The sequence below is a fragment of the Erinaceus europaeus genome, chromosome 1 (genome assembly GCF_950295315.1).
Source record: "Erinaceus europaeus chromosome 1, mEriEur2.1, whole genome shotgun sequence".
NCBI classification, from domain to species: Eukaryota; Metazoa; Chordata; class Mammalia; order Eulipotyphla; family Erinaceidae; genus Erinaceus; species Erinaceus europaeus.
The window spans coordinates 41617778-41631260 of record NC_080162.1 but is presented as its reverse complement, the minus strand read 5'-3'; positions in this window follow the sequence as shown (position 1 = coordinate 41631260).

Here is a 13483-nt window from a genome sequence, read left to right as displayed (position 1 = left end):
CCTTACCCCCTCAATTTCTCTCTTTCTCTATCCAAAAAAAAATTAAAAAAATATTTTTAAAAGAACACTAGATTATTTGAGATATTAATTTGCCAATGCTTTATTACCATTTCAGCACATCCAGCAAAATCACGAGGTGTCAGAAAGGCCATATTGAAGACTATTGGAGGACAATATTGTTAACAGTTGAGCAGCAATGAATAATTTTATTGTATTGAGTATAGCCTTCCACTCACCTGCTCTATTCATAAGAACTGCATTATTAAAGGTGATGAGCAAGGTTTTCATTAGCACTGTTTGGAAGGGATAAGAAAGCAAGCATATGCAGATTGGTTTGAAAGTGACAAAGAACTTTCATCCCTGTCTCCTTCCCCTGTACTGACCTCCCTAGAACTGGAGTCAGCAAAGTGAAGTGGAAACTCCCTGGAGTGTGAAGAAAGGAGGTCTGGGTTTTCTTCTGCTTTATGACCTTGGATAAGTTAAGAAGCTCCTTGAACCTCAGTCTTCTGACTTATAAAATTAGGGAGGGTTGGACTTCCACAGTATAAGAATCATCTTTAGAAATGGGTGTTTTTTTTGTTCCCTGTCAAGCAATGTTACCAGTAGTAGCAATAAATTATCCCTCTGGGCTATCAGGTACAGTTTAGACTATTTAACACATATCAGCTCATATAATCCACACAAGCTTGGTTAAATATATATTAGTATTACCTTCATTTTATAACTGAGAAACACGTGGGACACAGATTAAGTAATCTTCCCAAGGTTGCTTCTGTTTGTCATATAGACGTTTAGACTTTGTCATTGAATTATGGTTCTTGCACCCAGTTCTAGTGTGAGTATGCAGACAGTTCTGGGACACCAATAAGGCATTTGAGAACGTGACACAGTTCTGTCAATACCAACCTGGAGATAGCTTCTGATTCCACAGGCTGAGGGTTTATTTTCTTCAATCTTCTCTCCACTTCAGATGCCAGTATCCAGTCCAAGTTGTTGCCTAAACTAAAAGTGGCAGGTTCTCATAACGACTTTCTTGACCATAGGTGGCATTTGTAAGCTTCGATTTTTGTTTATTCTTCTAGATAGTTATATAAATCATAGTTTCTCAGGATACCCTGATTAGTTTATTGGAATATCTCAGAGATCTAAAAATCAGTTTATCTATCAGATCATAAATTTTTTACAAAGGCTATGACCTAGGAACACTCATATGTATGTAATAGATGAATAAGGCAAGGTATGTTGAAATTGTGTGAGTTTTATTTTGCTTTGAGACCTTGTCAAGTTAGTAAACTTCTCAGAACTTAGTTTTCTAATTTATAAAATGAAGAGAGTTTATGTAGGCCTCCCAGTGTACAAGAATGTTATCCTTAACAGTAGATGTTTTTATGCTTCTTTGACAAACAAGGTTAACAGTAAGAGTAATAATATATATATATATATATATATATATACAGCTATGTTATGTGTAAAACTGGGAGATGTTATGCCAGACACTAGTCATATGCTTTTACTAATTAAGTGGAAAGCAGAAAATTCAGAGTAATCAAGATAATGGGTCATTACTACTTTCTACCACAAATATATACATAAGATTCCCCACATAGAGTTACAACTCAATAATGTTGTAGGTGCTATTGACATTGTCAATCAAGTAATAAAGAATTAACAGAATTTTACCATCTGTTTGGGGTACTTTTAAACTAATATAATTTGGAGCATAAAATAGAATTGCTTTTTGTTTTGTTAAAACCCAGATATTACCACTCTGGGCCAGTTTTTTTTTTTTTTTTTTTTTTTTTTTAGGGAAGGAGGAAAGGAGAGATAGCTAGCTAGAGAGAGAGAGAGAGAGAATATTAACCACATCACTTAAGCTTCTTCCAGTGCAGTAGGGACCAACATTGACCTTAAGTTGAACATGTAATTACGCAGGTTCATCATCCAGGTGAGCTATCATAGTGGTCCTATGATGATATATTTAAAACGAGATGTTAAAATATTTAGATAATGTTTTTGAGTTTTCACAGTAAAGTATTCTTCTTAAATCATGGAACAATTTAAAATAATTTCTTTTTTTAATTAATTATTTTTAAAAATTAATAATTTATTGTTAAATTATTAAATAAAATTAATTATTAAAATAAAAATAAATTATGTATTATATTTTATTTATAAAAGGAAACACTGACAAAAATCATAGGATAAGAGGGGTACAACTCCACACAATTCCCACCACCAGAACTCCATATTCCATCCCCTCCCATAATAGTTTTCCTATTCTTTAATCTTCTGGGAGTATGGACCCAGGGTCATTATGGGGTGCAAAAGGTGGAAGGTCTGGCTTCTGTAATTACTTCCCCTGAACATGGGAACTGATGGGTTGATGCATACTCCCAGCCTGTCACTCTCTTCCCCTGGTGGGGCAGGGTTCTGGGGAAGTAGGGTTCCAGGACACATTGGTACGGGGTCTTCTGCCAGGGAAGTCTGGTTGGCATCATGGTAGCATCTGGAACCTGGTGGCTGAAAGAAAAGTTAATATATAAAGCCAAACAAATAGTTGACTAATCATGAACTTAAAGGCTGCAGTAGTGAAAATGAAGATTTGGGGGTCTCCTTTTTTGTAGATAGTAGGCCTATTTTAGGTATATTCCAAAGGGCCCATCACTATACTAGTGGTTTTGTTGTTGCTGTTGTTTAATTTTGTTTGTTTTTTCAGCTTGACATCTGATATGCAGATGGCCCCAAGTTATTGTCTGGGGAAACAATGTCATGGCTGGAAAAGTGGCCAGAAAGCTGGATCAAGGAAGAGATTAGCTCCCAAATACAGGAAAGGTGTATAAATATTGTTGACTATAAATCTCATCAATTTGATCTGATCTGGGGCCCATATTCAGCTTAGGAGCCTATGTGACCTCTGCAGCCTTATAGATCTGAGCTCACATTCTATTGTCATTAGTAGGAACGTTCCAAGCTGCCCCAACTTCAGAACCCATCTTCCTCAGGTGGAACACAGAGTATGTTGTCCAGCCTCCCTTCAGAGGAGGATGGAACATTCTCTACTGTTGTTGATCCATGTTGAGGGCAAGGTCCTTTGGGGACCTACAGAAGGAGGGGTCTGTTGTATTGTTCCTGATAGAGATGACAGGTAACAATGGAGAGAGGGATTTATTCAAGGTCTAGGCCCATCTTATCTGTTTGGGAATCTCAGGACTCCCCAAATAGGGCCCCAGGTGATGGAGTGGCCTGATAGTAACTAAATAGTCATCATTAAAGTATGCTAGTCTCTTGTCCTTATTCAGCTTTTGCAGACCTTACTTCTATATGGTTAGCTTTGGAGTGACTGAGGGAAGTGTAATAGGGGGTAGGTGAGGTGGTCATCTATTTCTAAGTAGACACTATTTCATTAGGAACTTTATGGTGTCTTTTTATGTCTTTCTACTTGTTTGCTGCATATACTGACTCGCTGAAGACTATTGTGTATTTTTGCTTTCAGGTATATATTTTGCCCGAAATTATGGATACATGTGAACATATGCCCTATCTCATGGAATGTGGTCTATATGTAGGTTTTGGGACTTTGTTAGGAAGTGAACCACCTGAAATGGAATTAGAGAATCTTATGAAAGGAAAGGCCTCACCCAAGTAATGAGGCTGAAGGGTTGACATTCCACGCCAGAAGTCTCTGGACACAGTCTGAATTGAAGCTTGCAGAGGTGGTACTTGTGCTGATTAGGTTGAGATCAGTAAATGCATTATCATTTGGTATAAATTGAGAGAAGCATGCAAGAATGTGAGCCTCACCCTAGAGGTTCCAGGACGGGGGAAATATAGGCTCTATAGAGGAAGCAGGAGGTTCATTTTGTCTTAGGGTTTAAGAAGGTAATAGATAGTTATTGCTGTAATTTAATTTAATAATTTAATTTTAATTTAATAATTTTTTGCAATTGGCTTAACTTTGAAAACCCCTTTGTTAGGATTTGCTGTATCATACACAACATTACAGTAATTTATGTTTTTTGACATTATTTGTATATAGCTAGGTCTTATGGAGTATTGTCACAGGTTGCTTCTGTTCTCCCTGGTCTAAGCTTTTTAGAGATTCAACATTTAAAAGACTCATTCTATGGTCTGTGCAATAAAAAGTTTGAGACATTTTCCCCCTCATATTAATTAGTGATTTATGACTACAGGTTAATAGGAGTGAACTTAAACATCATTTCCACCACCAAAAGACTGTGTCCCATCCCATCCTCCCCCTCCAACCCTCTCCCCTCCTCCAGTGAAACTGGACATCCACACTCACTCTCAACATAGAAATTTTTACTTTGGTGCGCCACCCCTTCACGACCACCAGAGAGACTGACAAAGTCATCTCCTCTGGACCTGCATTCAGACTTCAAAGAAGCTGGGCAGAAGGACAGGAATGGGTCGATGCATTCTCCCCCCATTATTGCTACAAACAATTATACTGTCACAATTGATTAATTATGCTTTGGCAGTGCCTGGTGAGAATCGAGAGTCAGAAGCACCCCCTCTCCCTTACACAGGAGCATATTTGAAAGTTACATTATGAAAGTGGAGAAGGTGGGTCAACATAGACAGACAAAACAGGTCATGTTATGACTTGCCCCTAATAGAAACAATACAGAGATTGAGGCCTCCCAGGTACAAGTTGACATATTGAAACAAAGAAAGATTAATAGTTAAACTGTACCAGACCTAGATGAGCAGTGGTCCACGACTAGGCAAAGATCTGTATGCCCCCATAGAAGATTAATGGTAGAGATAGCCCTCAGCAAAAGTCTAAAACAATTCTGGGTATGACCTCCCCTGGGAACAGAACGATACAAAGTATTGTACCCATTCTTTACAGTTATAGGGGAATAACATGTAGCTTGCCAAAGCCACAAGACTAATGTTACTTCTTTATGAGCTGGTTGCTTAGGCAACCTGAATGTAACCTGAAAAAAGTATAAAAGCTAATGCAGTTTCACTATTAAAACGAGTCCAGATTCACCCTCCAATAGAGTGTGGTGTCTATCTTTTCTCCCTTGCCAACTCCTGACCCACCTGAGAGGTTGCCTTCAAGACCCCTCACCCTCCTGCTGCTCATCCACTGAGTGGTCCGTGGCACTTCGGTGCCCTATTCCAAATTCAGTCAAATCCTGCTTTTAGTTTCTCTTTCTGTTCTTCTTTCTGAACTTCTGTTTATGAGTGGATCATCCCATACTCATTTTTGTCTTTCTGACTTAGCTCACTTAACTTAATTTCTTCTATCTCCATCAGAGATGTGTCAGAGAAGATGGGCTCATTGTTCTTAATAGCTACATAATATTACATTGTATACATACACATACACATACACATACACATACACATACACATATACATATACATGTATATATATACCCCAGCCACTCATCTGTTGTTGGGCATCTGGGTTGCTTGCAGGTTTTAGCTATTACGAATTGTACTGCTATGAACATAGGTGTACACATTTCTTTTTGGTTGGGTGTTATGGAGTCCTTGGGGTATATCCCCAGGAGAGGAATTACTGGGTCATATGGAGGTCCATGTCTAGCCTTGTGAGAGTTCTCCAGACTGCTCTCCACAGAGGCTGGACCAATTTACATTCCCACCAACAGTGCAGAAGGGTCCCTTTGTCCTCACAGCCTCTCCAGCATTTGTTGCTGCTGATTTTTTTGATGTATGCCATTCTCACAGGGGTGAGGTGGTATCTCAATTTTGTCTTTATTTGCATTTCTCTGACAATCAGTGACCTGGAGCAATTTTTCATGTGTTTATTAGCCTTTTGTATCTCTTCTGTGGTAAATATTTATTTATTTATTTATTTATTTATTTATTTATTTATTTATTTATTATTTATGCCTCCAAGATTATAGCTGAGATTCAGTGCCTGCACTATGAATCCACCATTCCTGGTGGTCATTTTTTTTCATGTTATTGCATAAGACATAGAAAAATTGAGAGTAGAAAGAGATAGAGAGGGAAAGAATGATAGACACCTATAGACCTGTATCACAGCTTGTGAAGTGGCCCCTCAAGGTAGAACTCAAACCTGGTTCTTTTTGTGAGTTCTTATGCTTATTATTATGTGTGTTTAAATGATTGTCCCCAATTTAATTAAAACTTGCCCCTAAATAATTGTTTATACAATTAATTATTTTATTTTTTTCACCCAAAATATTTCTGCCTGAATTACATTCATCTATTTAAAGACAATAAAATGTTGCATGCTGACATAGAAACTTGCCCATCTCGTTGGCTGTTGGAATATAAATCATCTAATGCTTTTATGCCTCATCAGCTCATAAGGCATTGCCCTTTATTATGACAGATTTTGTGATATTTTGTGATGACCAGCCATGGGGAGAAAAAGGTTTAATACACTGACATCTAATTTTATTATCTCTGCTACCTATTCATTTTAGAAACATCTCTTGACTTTGTGCCAGTTTCAGCATGACGGTTTAAAAACTAGATGATGACAGGGTAGGGAATTAAGCCTTTAAATCAGAACATGATTGGAAAGAGAAGTCACAAAGAGACTTCAGTCTTTTAGCCTTCCTCTTAGCATGTTAATAAGTGGTACCCACAAAAAAAAAAAAAAAAAAAAACACAGTACACAGTCTCTTCTCTTTAAGATATATATAATTAAGTGCCATTTCAGTTTCAGATAAAAGGCTTCTAACTCCAGATAAGAGAAAGGAGCAAGCATTTATTGGGTGCTTACCTCCTAAATAACATATTGGATGTTTTACTTATGTTATGTTTACTTATTTTAAGAAAAAACAAAAACATTTCAGGGGAGTTACAGTTGTTTGTACATTAATATGTGCAACTTTAAGAAAAATGAGGACAATTTAAACTTCATTCACATAGTTGGCTCTTTTCAAATGCCTGCTTGCGTGTGCTTTCATCTGCTATTCCATCCACAAGTCAGAGCTGAGCAGTGTTCTATTTCTTTTCTTTTCTTTTTTTTTTAACTTTTATTTACTCTTTTATAAGACAGAGAGAGATTGAAAGAAAGAGAGACAGAAAGATCTGCAGCCCTCCTTCAGTGCTCATGAAGCTTTCCATCTGTAGGTGGGGACAACAGGCTTGTACCTATGTCCTTGCACATGGTAACTTTTGCACTTAATCAGGTGAACCACCACCTTACCCCCTGCAATTCCATCCACTTGGTATGAACTTTACCCATTCTCTCATCATCATCATAATCTTCAGGGCTTTACTGTCCTAAGATTACCTTTTCAGGAAGAGAGAAATGGAGAGATAGATAGATAGATAGATAGAAAGAAAGAACAATAACAAAGGTTTCATCAATGTAGTGGGGATGTTATTTTAGCACACAGGACAAAGTAGCACACTATCCAAGTGAGCTTTTTGCCAGTCTTGCCTGTATTTCTGTATTTTTCTATTGGTTAACTTGCAGCCCCTTCCCTATCAGTCACTCTCACATCAAACAAATCCTGAGTCTGTTGCTTTTTTGTATATGTACACATCCCATAGTAAGAATCATTTTGTTGCTTATATGCTTCTTCCTTGCTAATTCTTTCTCTTTGCACAGTAGTGCAAGTATATGCAGACAGTAATCATACATCTTATTCACTTATTTATCTCTGGAGTTTAGAAGAATTTCTGGCAGAAGAGTAATTGTTTAGTAAGAACATTTTCAAGTTAATCGATAGAATTTTTAGAGATACTGAAGTGCTACAAAACAAAATCACTTGCTCAAGATAAGACAATATGAAAATGGAAGAGGTGGACCTGAAACATAGGCAATAGCTGTAGTAAGCAGCGATAATAAAGTGTAATTAATGTTATGTCACTCACTGTTTCATGAAACAGTGCTTCAGATGTGTTTCTTCTGTTAAGTAACATTACAAGTATTTTTTAATTTACATTTAATATGTAAGGAATGTGAGGCAGAAGAAGTTAGAAACTTGTCCAAAGTCTTCTACTTTCTTTATTCTGCACATCCTCTTAAACTATTATTTTCAGAGAAATGTCCACTCCTTTATTTTCCAAAACCTAAAAATACTTGTTATTATATAATTTTCTGCATAAATAAGTTAAAAGAGAATAGAATTGCTCATCTAATTTTCATGCCCCAACGCAAGAGTGGTCTCTTGCTTCGCTCTAAATACTTAGTGGACTTTTACTAATATCTAGATAAATAGTTTCATTGATAAGCATCCATAGGAAACAAAATATTTACTTCAGGATCAGAGAAGATGACTGGGTGATATTTTGAGTGCGCTGCATTATTTCATTTGAGCTTAACAAAAATTTTGATCTCTAAGATATATGTATCCCTTCATTTCAGGAGAGGAAACTAAAAATCCACAAAAAGCTATATGTCATTATACTTGTTTAAATTTTAATTATGTGTGAGAATTAGATTAATATCTGGATTAGACAGGGTAAAAAGGAATAAGACAGAACCATATACACATTCAAGAAATGGTAGCCTTAGAAGTTATTTTTACCTGTGGGGATTTATGTTTTACTTTGCCATTCATTTATACTTTTTTAAAATTTATTTTTATATTACAGAATTACATGTCAGCAGGGTTTGAATCCATACCATTTACACAACCAGAGTTCTGAATCTTCACTCTTCCCACTGCAATCCATCACAGTTCCCCTATGGTTGTAGACATGGGCCAACCATGATCTCTACAACTATCTGTCCACATTTATACATAGTTGCCCCCTTTTTATCTGATTCAATCTTCTCTTCCATCTAAGCCACTCATGACAACATTACTACCTCCACATGTCCTTCTCCATTTCCTTCTCTCTCTCTGGGTGTTGATGGAGCTGGAGTTCAGAGCCTTCTTATCTTCATCCTATCACTGCTCCCCCACTGGGAGTATGAATCAAGGTTGTTTATGGGAAGAAGAAAGTAGGAGTCCTGCTTCTGCAACTGCTTTTCCACTGAACATGGACATTGACAGGTTGACCAGTACCTCCAGCCTGTTTCTATCTTTCCTTAGTGGACCAGAGCTCTGGAGATGCAAGGGTCCAGGACACATTGGTGAGGCCGTCTGCCTAGAGATGTTGAGATGGTGTCACGGTAGCATCTGTAACTTGGTGTCTGGAAGGTGGCATAACCTAAGTTGAGACAAGATAATTAATGAACAGGAACCAAAAAATAGCATGAGAGCAGATGACATTAGGGATTTTGTGGTAGAAGAAAGCTAGGGAATCCTTTTTTTTTTTTTTTTTTTTGAGTAGGGAATGTGCTTTTATTACCGTTTTTTGTTTCTCTCCTCAGTAACAGCTATGATAGTTTTGCTTGAGTTTGGTAGCTAGCCTGAAGTTGGATAACAATATTATCTGAAAGAATGGTGTCAGGGTAGAGAAAAGGGCTAGAAAGTTGGATTAGCGCAGGGAGTAGTTCCCGTTACTAAAAAACAAAAAATCGGTGGCTAAAATTAAGTATTTACCTCCATCCACCTGCTCCAATGCATATATATAACCAGAGCCTGTGTAACCTCTAAGTCCCTATTGGTCTGAGCTTATAGCTCATGGTCAAAATTGGGAATATTGCAGGCTGCACTTATTTCAGGACAAGTCTTTTTCGAGTGGCAGAGCAGGATACCTTCAACCTCCCTTTGAAGACTGGAGCTACCCTTACTATCACTGCTTTAGTGGGAGGACAAGGTCCTGGGAGAACCTACAAGAACATTTTATTAGTGCTAACTTAATGGAAAAAAAGTTATTTACACAATGTGCTTAAAACAGTATCAATATATAATGGAAAACAAACTTCTAGTATTAAGCAAAGGAAACTAGTTGTAGATGAGTAGACTTTATATTGAATCCATTATGCTCCCTAGTCTATTGTTCATTCTCATCTAGATGGGACAGCTTAAAGATGGGCATTAATTTTTTTTAATATTTATTTTATTTATTTATTCCCTTTTGTTGCCCTTGTTTTATTGTTGTAGTTATTATTGTTATTGTCGTTGTTGGATAGGACAGAGAGAAATGGAGAGAGGAGGGGAAGACAGAGAGGAGGAGAGAAAGACAGACACCTGCAGACCTGCTTCACCGCCTGTGAAGCGACTCCCCTGCAGGTGGGGAGCCGGGATTTGAACGGGAATTCTTTTTTTTTTCTTTAAATTTTTTATTTAAGAAAGGATTAATGAACAAAAACATAAGGTAGGAGGGGTACAACTCCACACAATTCCCACCATCCAATCCCCATAACCCACCCCCTCCCTTGATAGCTTTCCCATTCTCTATCCCTCTGGGAGCATGGACCCAGGGTCGTTGAGGGTTGCAGAAGGTAGAAGGTCTGGCTTCTGTAATTGCTTCCCCGCTGAACATGGGCGTTGACTGGTCGGTCCATACTCCCAGTCTGCCTCTCTCTTTCCCTAGTAAGGTGTGTCTCTGGGGAAGCTGAGCTCCAGGACACATTGGTAGGGTCTTCAATCCAGGGAAGCCTGGCCAGCATCCTGGTGGCATCTGGAACCTGGTGATTGAAAAGAGAGTTAACATACAAAGCCAAACAAATTGTTGAGCAATCATGGATCCCAAGCTTGGAATAGTGGAGAGGAAGTGTTAGGGAGGTACTCACTGCAAACTCTAGTGTATTTCTGCTTTCAGGTATATATTTTGCAGTAGTTTATGGATACGTGTGCACATAAGCTCTCTCTCACAGAAACTGGTGTATCTAGGTTATGGGACTTTGTTAGAAAGTGAACTACCTGAGATGAAATTAGAGTGTACTATAAAAGGAAAGGTCTCACCCAAGTAATGAAGCTGAAGGGTTGTCATTCCACACGTGAAGTCTCTGGACACAGTCTGAGGTGAAGCATGTTGAGGTGGCAATCGTTGTGTTGGTTAGGTTGTGATCGGCGGATGCAATATTATTTGGTTTGGATTGGGAGATGCATACGGGAAAGTGGGCCCTATCCAAGGGTTCCAGGAATGGGGGAAGTAGGGGCTCTATAGTGGAGATGTGAGGTTCCTGCTGTCTTAGGGTTCAAAAAGACAATCGATAGTTAATATTATCATCACATTATTTGTTAATTGGGTTAACTTTGAAAAGTCCCTTTGTTATGGTTTACTGTACAGTATCCAGTATCTTGTATATAGCTGTGCTATTGGATGCTTCTAATCTACTTGGTCTAGGCTTTTGAGAGAGTCCGCATATCAAATACATAGCCTATATATTAAAAAGATTCAGTTTGTCTTTTGAGAAACTTTGAGACATACCAGTAATTCCTCTCCTGGGGTTATACCCCAAGGACTCCATAACACCCAACCAAAAAGAGGTGTGTACTCCTATGTTCATAGCAGCACAATTCATAATAGCTAAAACCTGGAAGCAACCCAGGTGCCCAACAACAGATGAGTGGCTGAGAAAGCTGTGGTATATATACACAATGGAATACTATGCAGCTATCAAAAACAATGAGCCCACCTTCTCTGACCCATCTTGGACAGAGCTAGAAGGAATTATGTTAAGTGAACTAAGTCAGAAAGATAAAGATGAGTATGGGATGATCCCACTCATCAACAGAAGCTGACTAAGAAGATCTGAAAGGGAAACTAAAAGCAGGATCTGATCAAATTGTAAGTAGGGCAACAAAGTAAAAACCCAGTGGTGAGGGGTAGACATGCAGCTTCCTGGGCCAGTGGGGGGTGGGAGTGGGCGGGAGGGATGGGTCACAGTCCTTTGGTGGTGGGAATGGTGTTTATGTACACTCCTAGCAAAATGTAGTCATATAAATCAGTAGTTAATTAATATGAGAGGGGGGAAATCAATTGAACCGGGATTCGTATGCCGGTCCTTGTGCTTTGCGCCACCTGCGCTTAACCCGCTGCGCTACAGCCCGACTCCCTGGGCATTAATTTTAACACATTACTTTCCAGAACTGCTAGTAGAAGCAGGATTCACAGATATCTATCTAGGTGTTCTGTTTGTGATCACAGGAAAATAGGATCAAGTATGAGAAAGCTACAACTAGATTTTTAATTCTAGTTCTTCGACTTCTTCTTGTATGACCTTTTGATAATAACTTCTCTAAGACTCAATAGTCTTCAATTCAGTAAAATGTCACTAGTGCTTACATGGTCTATCTATTGTCATAGGATGTGACTCAAAGTAATTGATAAAAGTTATGGAAACACACATCATGTCTCTACTCTTGACCTTCAAACATATATATTTATTTTCTTATTTGCCTAGTTCCAAATCTGACACTATGAGCAAAATCAAACTGTCATCCAAACAGTTGCATTCTGGAGTTGTTGGCCATATAATCACATTAATTTGACCAGACACAGTGGCATCTTTAATCACTTTAAAGGTAGTTCTGGCTTGACCATATTCTTGTTTAACTATCTTAAACAAATTAATTAGCTTTGTTGGTCCCCTGATACAATTAATTCATGGTCTATAAAACCTCATATCTAATTGAACTTTTTAATACTGTCTCTTTACTACCCAATATAAGTGTCTTTTAAATTATAGGAATCACTACAGTTAATGCCTTATTAAATAGCTACATGCATATGGAAGTATGAAAAATTTCCAGGCTTGCAAAGTAATCAAAATCCAGATTAAAACAAAAATGATTTTACATCTCTTTTATTATAATATAAAAATACCAAGAAGTCTGACTGTGTAGGAGATGTAGCATGGAGAAGAACTGCTTGTGAAGAATAAGTGTAATCCTAGGGCAGTTTTTGCTATCCAAGATTTTATCAGTAAATACTAACTGAAATCTATGAGCCACTATCTGTCTACAATCTTCAAAACCAGAATAAAGTACCTCATCATATATAGTAGAATTATTGTAATAAAAAAATAACAAATCACATGGTGGTGGGAATGGTGAGAAGCTATACATTTAATGCAAAAGAAAGAAGGGGGCCGGGTGGTAGCGCAGTGGGTTAAGTACACGTGGCACGAAGAGCACGAACCCACCTAGTGGTCCCGGTTCGAGTCCCCGGCTCCCCACTTGCAGGGGGTTCACTTCACAGGCTGTGAAGCAAGTCTGCAGGTGTTTAAATTTCTCTCCCCCTCTCTGTCTTTCCCTCCTCTCTTGATTTCTTTCTGTCCTATCCAACAATAGTAACAGCAATAACAACAATAACAACAACAACAACAATAAATAAGTGCAACAAAAGGGAAAAAATGATTCATGGTGCAGTCACAGAGCCTCAGCAGTAACCCTGGATATACATATATATATATATATATATATATATATATATATATATATATATATACACATATATATACATACACATATATATGTATATATTTATAATAAAGTAAAAAGAAATGTTATACATGTACCAACAACTCTATTTATTGTAATCCATAAATACCCCAGTAAATATAAACAAACAAACAAGTAATCAGAAGTATTGGTGAAGATGTTCAATCACATAGTTCTGGTAAGGGCATAAAATGAACCAGTAATCTTAGAAAGCA